At 35.7% G+C, this 13,645-nt stretch overlaps 1 long non-coding RNA gene and 1 other non-coding gene across 4 annotated transcripts; both read left to right on the top strand.

Annotated features, from left to right (window-relative positions):
* The first annotated feature begins 332 nt into the window (after positions 1-332).
* LOC113357409 lies at positions 333-5,572 on the top strand. Of its 3 annotated transcripts, none has more exons than XR_003363614.1 (4): positions 333-673; positions 791-2,629; positions 2,801-3,001; positions 3,909-5,572. It is a non-coding gene; the product is annotated as an uncharacterized LOC113357409 (long non-coding RNA). The 3 variants fall into 3 exon arrangements; XR_003363615.1 differs by having other exon boundaries at positions 2,801-4,913; positions 5,008-5,572; XR_003363613.1 differs by having other exon boundaries at positions 2,801-5,572.
* On the top strand, positions 4,119-4,191 carry TRNAE-CUC. Its single transcript has one exon. It is a non-coding gene; the product is annotated as a tRNA-Glu (tRNA).
* Positions 5,573-13,645: the final 8,073 nt, after the last annotated feature.

Below are 13,645 nucleotides of genomic sequence, written 5' to 3'. Positions count from 1 at the left end.
ACGCCTGGGCGCAATGGAAATCCGAGATTCCGTGTTGATACACGTTTTAAACCTGCGCAGCACGCAGTTTGTAACCGCGTTTCTTAAGAATACTCAAAAATGCGGTTACAAACTACGTATTGACTGGGTTGACCGGTCCATGCGCTGTTTCAAACTGCGTATTGACCATGTTGATCATGTTGACCGGTCAAAGCGCCGTTTCAAACTGCGTGCAAAAGGATATTCTCGTGGATTATTCTTTGATACGCTGATAAAAACTGCGTGTGATGCTTTTTCTATACGCAGTTTCAAACTGCATACCTTGGATACTTCCAACTTGGATCCAAGCTGAACGCCGCACTCACTCTGGATCCAAGCAACTGTAGCAACATTAACGACACTTGTACAGTGTATAATGTTGGATCTTGGAGGGGCATAAGAGCCAGCCTTAGTGCAAGGGTTAGATGCCGACCTTTGGTTGTTTACAGTTTCAGTGATTTGTTTCTTCTTTTTATTTCTTTTTTTGTTCCTTTTCTTTTTGGATAGGGGAGACAGAGGAGAGATGGTTTCTTCTTCATCTCCTTGGCTGAGTTACCCTAATAACGACAATTCTTACCGAGAAGAAAAACAAAAACAGGTTTATGATTTTCTGTGAAGATTAGAGATGTCAAGAACAAGGAAAGATGAAAACTTGGTTAGTAAACACGAATTATAGGGTTTGCTCTTTTAATTTTAGTTTTTCTTCTGTCCTTAATTCTTCCATTTAATCTCACTATGTTTTACTTTGGCATCAATTGGTTGGTACGTCCAGATATCCCTAGATATGATGATTAGCGATTTGATTGGAAAAAGGGTTTTGAAGTAATGGCTGTAGTAGCATCATCACAGCTTAATTTTGCTCGGTCTCCTACTTCGGGTTCTTGAAGCGTTCATTATTTTGAGAAATTGGAGCAGATTGGTGAACGGCAACGCACAATGGGTAAGTCTAATTTATGTTATTTTTGTTACGAACTGAAAAGGTGTTTGAATAAATACTATAGCTTAAGATTTAATAACTTTCTGAATCCCTCAAATCCGTTAATTTTATGTACTCAAAAACTCTTATAGTATTGGTTTTGGTTGAGAGTTTAGGCTAGCAAATATCAAAATTACCTTGAATTTGGCACATTTCTAAATTTGGAGAAATTGCGTCATTGATATTAGTGGTCCCATCACCCAACTGAAACTACTCTCCAATCCCATGCCGTAACAACATATCAAAGGCTCAAAACAGAAAAAAAAAATCACTCTGGAGAAACTAAGGAAATAATCTGCGGGTACTATAAGATTAGTGAACTATAGCACTCTGATAACTAAACGTGTATCCTAATGATATAAAAACAGTGCTACACATATGTTGAATTCAACATGGCAATATTCATAAAGAAGTGTAAAACATGAGCCTTTGATGGTAGAGATCAACTCATGCACAAGGGTGGCTTAGTCTTGAACAGATAATTTGCCCAGTTCATGAGGTATGCATATGCACATATTGGAAATCAGTTCAGTACTTATTATGGACCATAGTCAGCTTCATGTACTTAAACATCTGAACATATAAAACTGGAATTTTCCCTTTTAGTTTTACGGTTCAATCAGTTTTTTGTTGTAGCGTATATAAAACTGGAATTTTCCCTTTTAATGTTATCATTAAAATATATATATTGATGATAAAATTGATATTTTATGTTTGACGACATATTCTTTTTCCTTGACAAAGTGAGACTGAGACTGCAACTGTTAAAAACAAACAAATCTGCTCATGTAATTATGTACCTTAGAAACAAGAAAAGGGGATGGCAAGCTTAGAGTGGGCAGTGATGGAAAAGATTAAAGACGTTTATGTTAATGGTTTAAATTCTTTGTTTTTTAGCTCTCGCATGGTTAACTTTTTATCAGTTGTCATTGTTCATTTTGAGTATATCATTTGATAGTGCCAGCAACAAGAGCCTTGAACAAATCACTGGAGTTGCACTTTAATATATCTAGGCTGCGTTTACTTCAATAGAAACTAAGTTTTACTAAGAAGAGGCAATCGTTATTTTAATGAGGTGTGCTCATGGTTAAATGATATATTCAAAATAAATAGGTGGTGGCATGTATTGTGTCATCAAGATTAAATCTGGATTTGTTTATCTTTTACCGGCCCAATGCTAATTTTACCTCTGTAGTTATCTTGCAAATGATCACGATTCTAGCAAATTCTATTCTTGCGTAGGTGCTTTCACAATGCTTTAAAAGACAATCTTTATGGTTTTTTTTAATGATTTCATTAGGCTGAATTTCCATTGGGTTATCAAAAATCGCTAATTTACTGTTGTCAAGGTCACTTGAATCCCTATTACTGTTTTATATCCGTTTTTTTTCCTTCCATTTTTCAGTATATGTTTTAAGTTCTGCGTAAGAGTTATGGATGCTTCCATGAGAATTATTTCTCTCCACAGATGCTCCCTTTTTTGCATTTTGTTATTGCAGGTTATGGCAAACATGAGGGATAGCAGCATGGAGGAAGTAGCTGAGACAAGGGTAGAGAAAGTTATTCTTTTAAGAAACAAACACTACGGAGACATCGTCATTTGAGGGACATCCAATTCCGGATCATCAAATGGATGTAAGCAACACACTAAATCCTGTAGCTTTTGCCTGTTAGCATCATATGTCGATTAGTGAAAATTGTATTTTTGTTAGTTAGTAGGGATATAACAAGTATTTAAATCGACACAAATTAAGCAATGTCTTACAGAACAGAAGATAACATTTAATCTAACTAATCCTTCTGTAGCTAGAAATTCATATGGCATCCAACAACCTTCAAATTGAGGCAGGCGACGACGCTAGCATAAATGTAAGATCAATCGACAATATTTCTTTTCTAAAACTCGGTTTTGAGAATCACAATACAATCTCCGTGCTTCTGGAGAGTCAGAGTTACTGACTGTGGGTGCTACTACTATATATCATGCCCTAAATACACCATATCCGGGTAATATGTTCACTCACAGGCTCTTATTTTGTGGCATTTTTCGTATATATCACATTTTAAAACCTATGCATTCCCCTTTATATCAAATCGTAAAGGAAGTTAAATATAACAATTAGTTAAGCATTGGCATGGGTTCAGTCTACTCAGTTCTCACACATATTTTTCTCTTTCCAACTAATACTAAAGTCTGTACTTATTTCTGCTTCAACTTGCTATTTCATCTTTTAACTCCCTCCTTCTAAATATTTAATTACATGTGCATCATCCTATCAAATCTTTCCTAACTCATAGAAAATAGTGTACATAAAAGAGCTATAAGACGGTGCAATCTCATGGTACAACTGACATTCTGAAGTTTATAACATAATTCTGTGCTTGCTTATATGAGCTAAGGGTCCCCATAGACATGCCTGATATCTAATAAGAATGTTTCTTTTTAGTTGTATGACAACAAAGAAATGACTCTAATGAAGAAACTACGCACAGTTAGCATAAATATCCTATAGAAAGCAATAATTACTATATTACTATTAAATATTAGCCAGCGATAAGATACTCTACTACTCATTATTCCAGTGCAACACCGTGGAATACATGGCATCCAAAGCTTGGAGACGGAAACTTCAGTGTTATACATGAATAACAATCAAAGACCAAGGTGTCCCAGTGGCCAGGAAGTAATTGCAATGAAGGAATTGTATGAGAGTGTGAAACTTAACTTGCAAAAATATATTGTGGTTCACGAAATTAAATATACAGCTGACAGTACCCAAATTATGTTGATACAGATACTTTGAATTATAACAAAACGTTGATTACCCAGAAATAGGCACTGAAAATTTCCAGTTTATGTATTTGTTGTACGAGTTCGTGATTAAATTCATGGACCCCATGCTTGAACATGCAGGAATTCAGGCTTGCCAAGGTGGTAGCATCAAGCAAGGGTCAAGTAAACCCTTGCTTGAACATGCAGGAATTCAGGCTTGCCAAGGTGGTAGCATCAAGCAAGGGTCAAGTAAACCCTCTTCTTGTTATATTTCTCTTTATGCTTATGAATCATTTTCGCTTATGAATATAATGATATATTAAATCCCACTTACATTAGGAAATTCTGCTTACTATCTTAGCTCAAATGGAAGAGCACATGGTTCTCAACCATGTAGTTGTGGGTTCGACTCCCACAGATGGCGTTATCACTACTTTGGGAATGCTTAAACCTTTTCAAGCATGTTCGAAAATGTTTCCCATTGAAGTGGGAGCTTGCCTTGGGCTTACGTATAAACTTGGAATTTCGAATAGTGTTGGTAGGCCAATTTTCATGGGCAAGTTTTTCCTATATATAGGCATATTTTTCTTGATAAGATGATCTTCATCTGATATCTCATTTTCTAAGACCTGGTGCAGTACTGGAGCTTTTGCTGTAAAGAATAAGGTACAAGTTCAGGTACTTGGGAAAAATATGAATGATCAATAACTGACACAACAATCGTAAACAGGTAGACAGGGAGTTTTGGTTCAATAGCATCAATGTCAGCTATTTTATTTGTTTTTTTGTTGCAGCACTGATCAGCAATTTCAATCTTGGTCGAGGCTGATGCCTGATAGTAACCAAGGTACCGTCTCATGAAGAGAAAATAGGTTATACCATGGGTCATCTTCACCTGCAAGTAATCATATGCAAAACTTTGGTGGAAGTAACACTCAAGTCAGGTCCATTAGCCCTGGGCCCTGGCCGCTAGCTGAGATATGGGAGTTGTACTTCTTGGTATGGATGAACCCATAACCGATGCAAATTAATGAAAAAGGGATGATCTAGAACTGTGAACCAGAACAGCCCGGGGGAAGGATTTCTGGAATGTGTGCCATCTATAGAGTTTAATCTGCTATGCAATTATCACTTCTTGATACCAGTGTAGGTTTGCCAAGTCCTTCCTCCAACCAAAATTTAAGTATTAGCATATGTTGTGTTTCCAACTAGATTAATATTTGCTTCTTCTTCTGCGCAGCAGACACCTTAGGGAAAATGTTCTTGCATCATGTTTCCTCTTCGAAACTCCATTACTTAATTAGAGGCATGATGGAGTAGAATTTTAACAAAATTCAATTATGTTTGTCATCATGTACAAACTCATCACCACGAATCTACAACCCCAAGAGAAAAACGGATAGTACAACCTGCAGCTGCCTCTGACAACCCGTAACTAAAAGCATATTGTTTTAGCTTTGTGTTTTAATACTTCAAAACAACTGAAATATTATTTTTTTGTTGATTGGTTGGTTATGTAGCAGGTGCAGGACGGGCAAGAGCAAGTTAAAATTATGGATGTGCAGTTCCAAGATACGGGAAATGCGAAGTTTGATTTTTATGATTTGTCGTGTCAACTGTTGTCAAGAAAACCGATTATCAAAAACAAAATGTACCGGGTGTCCAGAATTATGGGGAAGAGCAAGTTTATGAACCTTGAGGTGATATAAGGACCTCCAAGGAAGTAATTGCGTTGGTAGGAAAGGACAAGCTTGACCCCTCAAAATTTGATTTCGCATCTAATGAAATTTTAACGTTCCATCTAATTACAGCTTCAATCTGAGTATAAAAAGATGTTAATCAACTGTGGAACTACTCTCCGAAAATCGAGCTATAAATAAAAAATGTACATTAGTACCGGTGAAGCAAGATTTAATCTTATTGGTCAAAAAATTGTTAAAATTATACGCTATTGTAGTCTTGAATATAATACGACCTTTTTAGCCATCAATCAATATGAACTTGATACATCATGTGACAAAAGAATATCAAACATAATTGTGTAATAACAATAAGGTGATAGAGTACTGAGTGCATCACATTGCAACAGGGGACGAATATCACAGGGGCAGTGCTTCTTCTGCATCAAGTTCGTTGTGCAACAATCACTGCCCGCGGTATGCTTCTTTTAGCAAACTGATGGCCAAGACTCAATTACTACGTTTGGGATGACATGTATAAAAGGCTTATATACCTTAGTTTCCCTCTATCTTTAAACACGACGAAAAATATCCTTCGAGTCGTGTGAAAATAAAAATGTGATATGGATTTTTCTCAAATCAAATGGAAGCCATTTTTGAAACTGAAGTTCTCATTTAATGATTAAGTGGAGTTGAAATCGCAACATTTTTATCTTACCTGATTACCTTTTCTCAAATTTTTGATTCCTGAAAGGAATACCAATATATGGTAAAATAAATAGCAAATTTAGACAAATTTATGTTCAGATTGAATAACCCATGCTTTCAAGTTGCAAATAGTTATTTAATGAAATAAATCAGAGGAAACATTCTTTGGGCAAAGTAGTTGTTTTTCATATGTGTACTAGATTGAAATCCAAAAAGATTTATTATCATGTATGATTTTTTACTATTCCTTTTTTGGATAATTTTCAAAAAATATGAATTGTGGAACAAATCCGCAAATTTAGTTGCGATAAATTTTTAAACAAAAAAAGTGATGCAGTTTTTTTTCTAAACACAAAGAAAATGTATGGCATGGGGTTAATATATTTTGGGATGAAGGTGGATATCCAATTTATGTCATGGATGCTTAATTGCCACATCAATGTAGATGTTGTTCCTTTTATTTATTATGCATTTAATTATGCTTTTGATGTGTCAAGCAGTAAAGCAACCAATTTACGATATTTTAAGAAAAAGTGGATGAGAGAAAATTTGATTTTTATGATATGAGAAGAGTCAAGAGTTGTCAAGAATACCAATTATCAAGAACAAGATGCACAAAGTGTCGAGAATTATAACATTTTACAAACAATTGTATTGTTTAGGAACTCAACATCGTTCTGAGTTATTGACCGGTGAATACTAATTTGGTATACCAAAAAAAAAACTAATTTGGTAATACAAATTGTACTTATCAGAGGTCTTTGACCATGGATTTGGAGAACCAACTCAAATGCCATTAACTAAGAAAGGTGATTTTTACATTTAATCAATGATTACCATTTAATTATCTTTGAAGCAATGAACAAATAACAACATTATAAATCATTAGTGGTGGTACCTATAGATAAGATAAACCATAATGGTATTTTAAATTCTTTTCACGGAATATATATGCGAAGTTAAAAACCACGTGTTGAATATCAAAGACTACGTGCCGCATGACACTAAGCAGAGGTTGAGCCGGGGCCGTAAGGCCCCGATGATACCTAGTATGGAATATAGAAAAAGATAATGAAACTTTAGTAGCTCCTATTCCACATGTCTAATCTTCAACATTCCTCGAAATCTTCGTCACTTCCAAGTACTCCAATGATCCCAAAGGTTGTAAGTTTAGCATCACCGTTGTTGAAGATCCGTAGTTATAACAATGAGAAAGCATCGGTCTCGATCATTGTTATACAGTGTCATAGTATTATTACACAGTGTCAAAGTTCAATTGTATCACAACTTCAACAATAATACTATGGTGATATGTATCACTCCCTGAAAAATCGGGGGTCTAACAACACCACCCAATATTTCGCTTAGCAATCTGTATGGACTAACTCCGAAATACATTGCTAGAGAATCAACTAGACAATCAGACTCAATCTAGATAAAAGTATATCAAGGAGTTAATATCTCTCTCTTGATTTGATTTTTACTCAAGCTAAAAATAATAGCGAGTCTTTATCAAACACAAGGAATACTTGGACCGTACCAATGTCCAAGGATCAATCAATATCAATCAACAACCAAAGGTTGGATTTCCAATTGATGATCACGAACGCACAACCTGTATTATTTCAATTATATAAAATATAATGCGGAAAAGAAATAACACAGACACCAGAAATTTTGTTAACGAGGAAACCGCAAATGCAGAAAAACCCCGGGACCTAGTCCAGATTGAATACACACTATATTAAGCCTCTACAGACACTAGCCTACTCCAAGCTAACTTCGGACTGGACTATAGTTGAACCCCAATCAGTCTCCCACCGATCCAAGTTCCAGTTGTGCTCCTACGCCTCTGATCCCAGCAGGATACTGCGCACTTGATTCCCTTAGTTGATCTCACCCACAACCAAGAGTTGTTGCAACCCAAAATCACAGACTTGATAATAAACAGATCTGTCTCACACAGAAAGGGCTATCAAAGGATAAATCTGTCTCCCACAGATAAACTCTAGGTTTTGTTCCGTCTTAAGATATAAAATCAAGGTGGAACAGGAACCAATTGATAATCCGGTCTTATATTCCCGAAGAACAGCATAGATTAATCAATCACCTCTCTACAATCCTTTCTTACTACACATGCAGTTTTTCGAGGAATCACAAATAGTGAGACGAAGATGTTTGTGACTTCTTTATCTTGCCTATCGGAGAACTCTCACGATCTCAAGCCAATCAATCGATTGTACTCATACGATAGAAGATGCAAGATTAGATCACACAACTACGATAAAGTAGTATCGGTCTGGCTTCACAATCCCAATGAAGTTTTTAAGTCGTTAACCTGGTTTTAGAGAAGAAAACCAAAGGTTAAAGGAGAATCGACTCTAGCGAGCGCACTAGTATCACACGGACGTGTGGGGATTAGTTTTGCTCAAAGCTAGATGTCTGCTTTATATAGCCTTCAAATCAGGGTTTTGCCTTAGTTACAAAGCAATCCTTATTCACCATTAGATGAAAACCTGATTTAGATTCAAGCTAATATTTCTCAACCGTTAGATCGAAAACGTAGCTTGTCACACACACTTGGGTAGACGTTTACTGGGTTTGCTAAAACCATGCCCAAACATGTACGTGTTGGTTCAACATAGTAACCAAAAAGCTTAACCATATGAGAATTTCATATTAACCTTGTTCTTCTTCAGCATAACTAGTTCAATTGACTCAAATGAACTAGTTAAAGAGTTGTTCGATTGCTATGAGATCTTATGTAACTACACAAGACACAATTGAAACAAAGATGATTCGATTCGATTGAATCGGATCATGAACATTATATCCATGGCTTGCATAAAGCATTCCTTAGTAATTTAATGTTTCATGTTCAGAGCACATCTTTAGATCATAACCTCTTAAGTTCACAAACAAGTTCGCGGACTTAAGTTAATTGGTTGAGTTGTCCAAACTCAACAGAAATTCTCGGAAAGAGAACTTCCGCCAGTTCGCGGAATGGGTTCGCGGACTGAGTTCACGGACTTAGCACACAAACGAGTTTTGTAAAATCTAGCAGAAATTCTCGGTCGAGAACTTCCGACAGTTCGCAGACTTGGCAAACCAATTCCACAATCCTCCCGATTTCTCTTGATCAACAAAGTTCGAAAACTTCGGTTCAAGGAATACATGGTTATGTAATCTAAACTCTCATTACAATCATTGAGACATTCTCAGAGGACGCTATGTATCCGTTATTCACAAACCGATTCACGTCAGAGCAATTCTCAAAGTGATTGAAACTTTTCATGACTTTCGTCACTAGGTAAAGATAAACTTGATCAAAGCGAAACGCTTTACCAACACATGATTTCGAGAAAAAGATAAGTAATGAATGCTCAGATCGAAATGTCAAATGTGTATGATCTAATCTATATAACATACGACTTTTGTCTCATAAGAAGTAGGAGATAGAAGAGATAGACTTTTGAGTGATAGATAAGTTCAAGTCTCCACATACCTTTTTGTTGATGAAGTTCCACGGTTCCTTGTATAGATCTTCGTCGTTGTATGATGAATCGCCATGAAGTCCTTGAGCTCAACTACAATTTTCCATCCTAGTCCGAGACTTAGCTATGTAGGTTAGAAATCAAGACTCATAGTTTTGATCACTAACATTTACAAACATGCTTGAGATAGCAACGCATGCGAGGTCGACCGAGCTAAGCTCTAACAATCTCCTCCTTTGTCAATTTTAGTGATAAAACTATTAATACATATGGAATACAAAAAAGATAAACTTTAGTGGCTCCTATTCCATAGTATAATCTTCAACGTTCCCTGAAATCTTCGTCCTTCTAAGTACTCCAATGATCCCAAATGTTGTAAGTTTAGCATCACCGTTGTTGAAGATTCGTAGCTATAACAATGAGAGAAATCGAGATTCTCGATCATTATTATACAGTGTCATAGTATTATTATGTAACATCAAAGTCCAATTATATCACGACTTTAACAATAATACTACGGTGATATGTATCACTCCCCCTTAGTCAATACTCCATCTCGATCATGGAAACAACTCCCCCTTACACAATGATCCGAAAACCATATGTATTTGTAGTGTGAACTACATTATTTCTCCCCATTTTTGTCAATAAAATTGGCAAAGGTACAAGAACGAGATCATAATGAAATTTCCACAAGAGACATTTCATAGACTAAAAGAAAAAATACATACCAACTTAATTTAGATGCAATCATAAAGCCGAAGCTAAATGCATTCATCAAGGAGTTTTAGGATACAAGATAACCCCTATAAAATTCCACAGCCGCACACCCCGCAAGATATTACCATTAAGCACAAGTTCAAAAGAACTCTCCCCCATTTGATGTCATTCTCGAAAGAACAACAAGAGCGACCTTAATTTCGAAAGAAAATAAGGATTTTTAAATTGGACACCAAAAACCATAAGAATGATTTTCTATATCCAAAGCTCAACCAAATTAATCACAAGTAAACCCATGATTAATTCAATTGGTATACACAACCAAATCAAACCACAAAAGTGATCAATTTAATTGAAGGTTCTCAACATAAGTAAACTTACGGAGCTACGACTAAGGTAATCATACGGAGATGACTAACTTAATCGTTCACATACTCAACATAAGGAAAACCTTACGGAATATACGACTACATTAACCAATAGAACATGATTTGTATAGCCGTTCATATACTCAACACAAGAATTTGTGGAATATATGAAAACTCAACTAGATTAATTACAAGAGAACCTATAATTAATATAATTGGAATACAAACAACCAAACTAATCACCGAAGTAATCAATTTAATTATTTTGGGCTCAACATAAGAGAACTTATGTAACCCCGATTAAGTTCATCATAGAATATGACAACCTTAACCGTACATGTACTCGACATAAGAAAGAAAACTTATGGAGTACAAACTAAATAACCAAACTGGTTGATTAATTTAGTTCATAATGCTCGAAATATGGCATCTTATGGAACAACCAACAAGCCAATAAGAAAAATCGACTTAGTTGTATCGTGCTCAACAAAAGACACACAATGGAGCCTTCACGGTAATACATAACAATATGGATCAATGGATATCAATACCGTGGATAACATACAAGGATTTATTCTATTTTCTATCATAACGACATAATGGACTTTATCCTTGTCGAACAAAAGATTTTATCCTATTTTCCATCAAATACATGATTGCATAGGCATAACTTTTGTAATTGTCAAAAGTCCATTCGTCCTTTCATCAATATGAATATCAATTTATGAACGATCTTACTTTTGACACATATGGGACCTTCAAGTTCACGGACGCAAACAATACATATCCCATAAACAAATTGCAATATCACACAATCATAAAGATCAATACTGCAATAACATCATCCTCCAAATATTTTTAGAATTTAAAACCAATAAAACCTAAAAAATAACATAAGAAGATGAAAACAAAAATAGCTATGTGTAGTCACAATCATCGCTATTCAAAGCACTAGTTATTCTTACAACTAATCCAAAAAGAAGACATACTAGGAAAATAATACTTAGTTTTCCTTGATGATTTCATATCTCTGAAATGGTTCATCAAAGTAGGAGTCACTGATATCCTTGACCCTGTTGACCGTAAAGACACCATGTTCAAAAGTTAGAACGTTTACCTTTCGGTCAATAGTGCGAGCATAATGACGAGCCTTTGCACAGTCAAGGATAACTTTCTTCTGATTTCTGATCAGGATATTCTGAGTACCAAGGATTTTTGCATGTCCATCAATAAGTTGGTTTATCTGCAATTGAAGATTATCCAGTTCGTTCTTAACTTCATTATGAATACGAATCAAATCCTTGACAGATTCACCAATCCAAGTGTTATACTCTTTTCTTTCAAGCATCTTTTTCCGTATAAACTCTTGACCAGAATCACATCCTTTGAGATCATCCTCAACCAAGGGGTTAACTTCTTCTTTGGGAACAGTTTCCATAGAGCTCCCTTCTGAAGAAAAATGAAACACATATAAGATTTATATATGTTCGTGAATGCCCTGGCTAGAAACCCTAGATTTCCTTGAGGATATACGGGCGTTCGCGGGCCGACCAAATTGTCCCTAAAGAGAGATACTGTGTAGCTTCCAAAACGTCCACCATCCCAAAAGATCAAAGTGAAAAAAAGAAAAAAAGACTAGAGAAGATCATTACAATAAGGGATATACAACCTAGAGAAAATATAGCACAATACTTGAGCCAATTCCACAATCCTCCCGATTTCTCTTGATCAAAAAAGTTCGAAAACTTCGGTTCAAGGATTACATGGTTATGTAATCTAAACTCTCATTCCAATCATTGAGACATTCTCAGAGGACGTTATGTAGCCGTTATTCACAGACCGATTCACGTCAGAGCAACTCTCAAAGTGATTGAAACTTTTCATGACTTTCGTCACTAGGTGAAGATAAACTTGATCAAAGCGAAACGCTTTACCAACACATGATTTAGAGAAAAACATAAGCAATGAATGCTCAGCTCGAAATGTCAAATGTGTATGATCTAGTCTATATAGCATATGTCTTTTGTCTCATAAGAAGTAGGAGATAGAAGAGATAGAATTTTGAGTGATAGATAAGTTCAAGTCTCCACATACCTTTTTGCTGATGAAGTTCCACGGTTCCTTGTATAGATCTTCGTCGTTGTATGATGAATCGCCATGAAGTCCTTGAGCTCAACTACACTTTTCTATCCTAGTCCGAGACTTAGCTATGTAGGCTAGAAATCAAGACTCATAGTTTTGATCACTAACATTGACAAACATGCTTGAGATAGCAACGCATGCGAGGTCGACCGAGCTATGCTCTAACACCCCCCCTTAGTCAATACTCCATCTCACATGAAAACCACTCCCCCTTACGCAATGATCCGAAAACCATATGTATTTGTAGTGTGAACTACATATTAATTCTCCCCCTTTTTGTCAATAAAATTGGCGAAGGTACAAAAACGGGATCATAATGAAATTTCCCTAAGAGACATTTCATGACTAAGAGAAATAAACACACATCATCTTATTTAAATGCAATCATATAGACGAAGCTAACGGCATTCGTCAAGGAGTTTAAAGATACAAGATAACCCCTCTAAAATTCCACAGCCGCACACCCCTCAAGATATGACCATTAAGCACAAGTTCAAAAGAACTCTCCCCCATTTGATGTCATTCCGAAAGAACAACAACGAGCGACCTTAATTTCAAGAGAAAAGAAGGATTTTTATTGGACACCAAAACCATGAGAATAATTTTTATATCCAAAACTCAATCAAACTAATCATAAGTAAACCCATGATTAATTTAATTGGAATACATAATCAAATTAAACACAAAAGTGATCAATTTAATTGATTGTGCTCAACATAAGTAAACTTACGGAGGAACGACTAAGATAACCATACAAGAGAGTGATT

Source organism: Papaver somniferum, chromosome 3 (genome assembly GCF_003573695.1).
Source record: "Papaver somniferum cultivar HN1 chromosome 3, ASM357369v1, whole genome shotgun sequence".
In the NCBI taxonomy this organism is placed as follows: domain Eukaryota; kingdom Viridiplantae; phylum Streptophyta; class Magnoliopsida; order Ranunculales; family Papaveraceae; genus Papaver; species Papaver somniferum.
The sequence above is the reverse complement of the archived record's forward strand: the minus strand, read 5'-3'. Positions and strand labels throughout refer to the sequence as shown.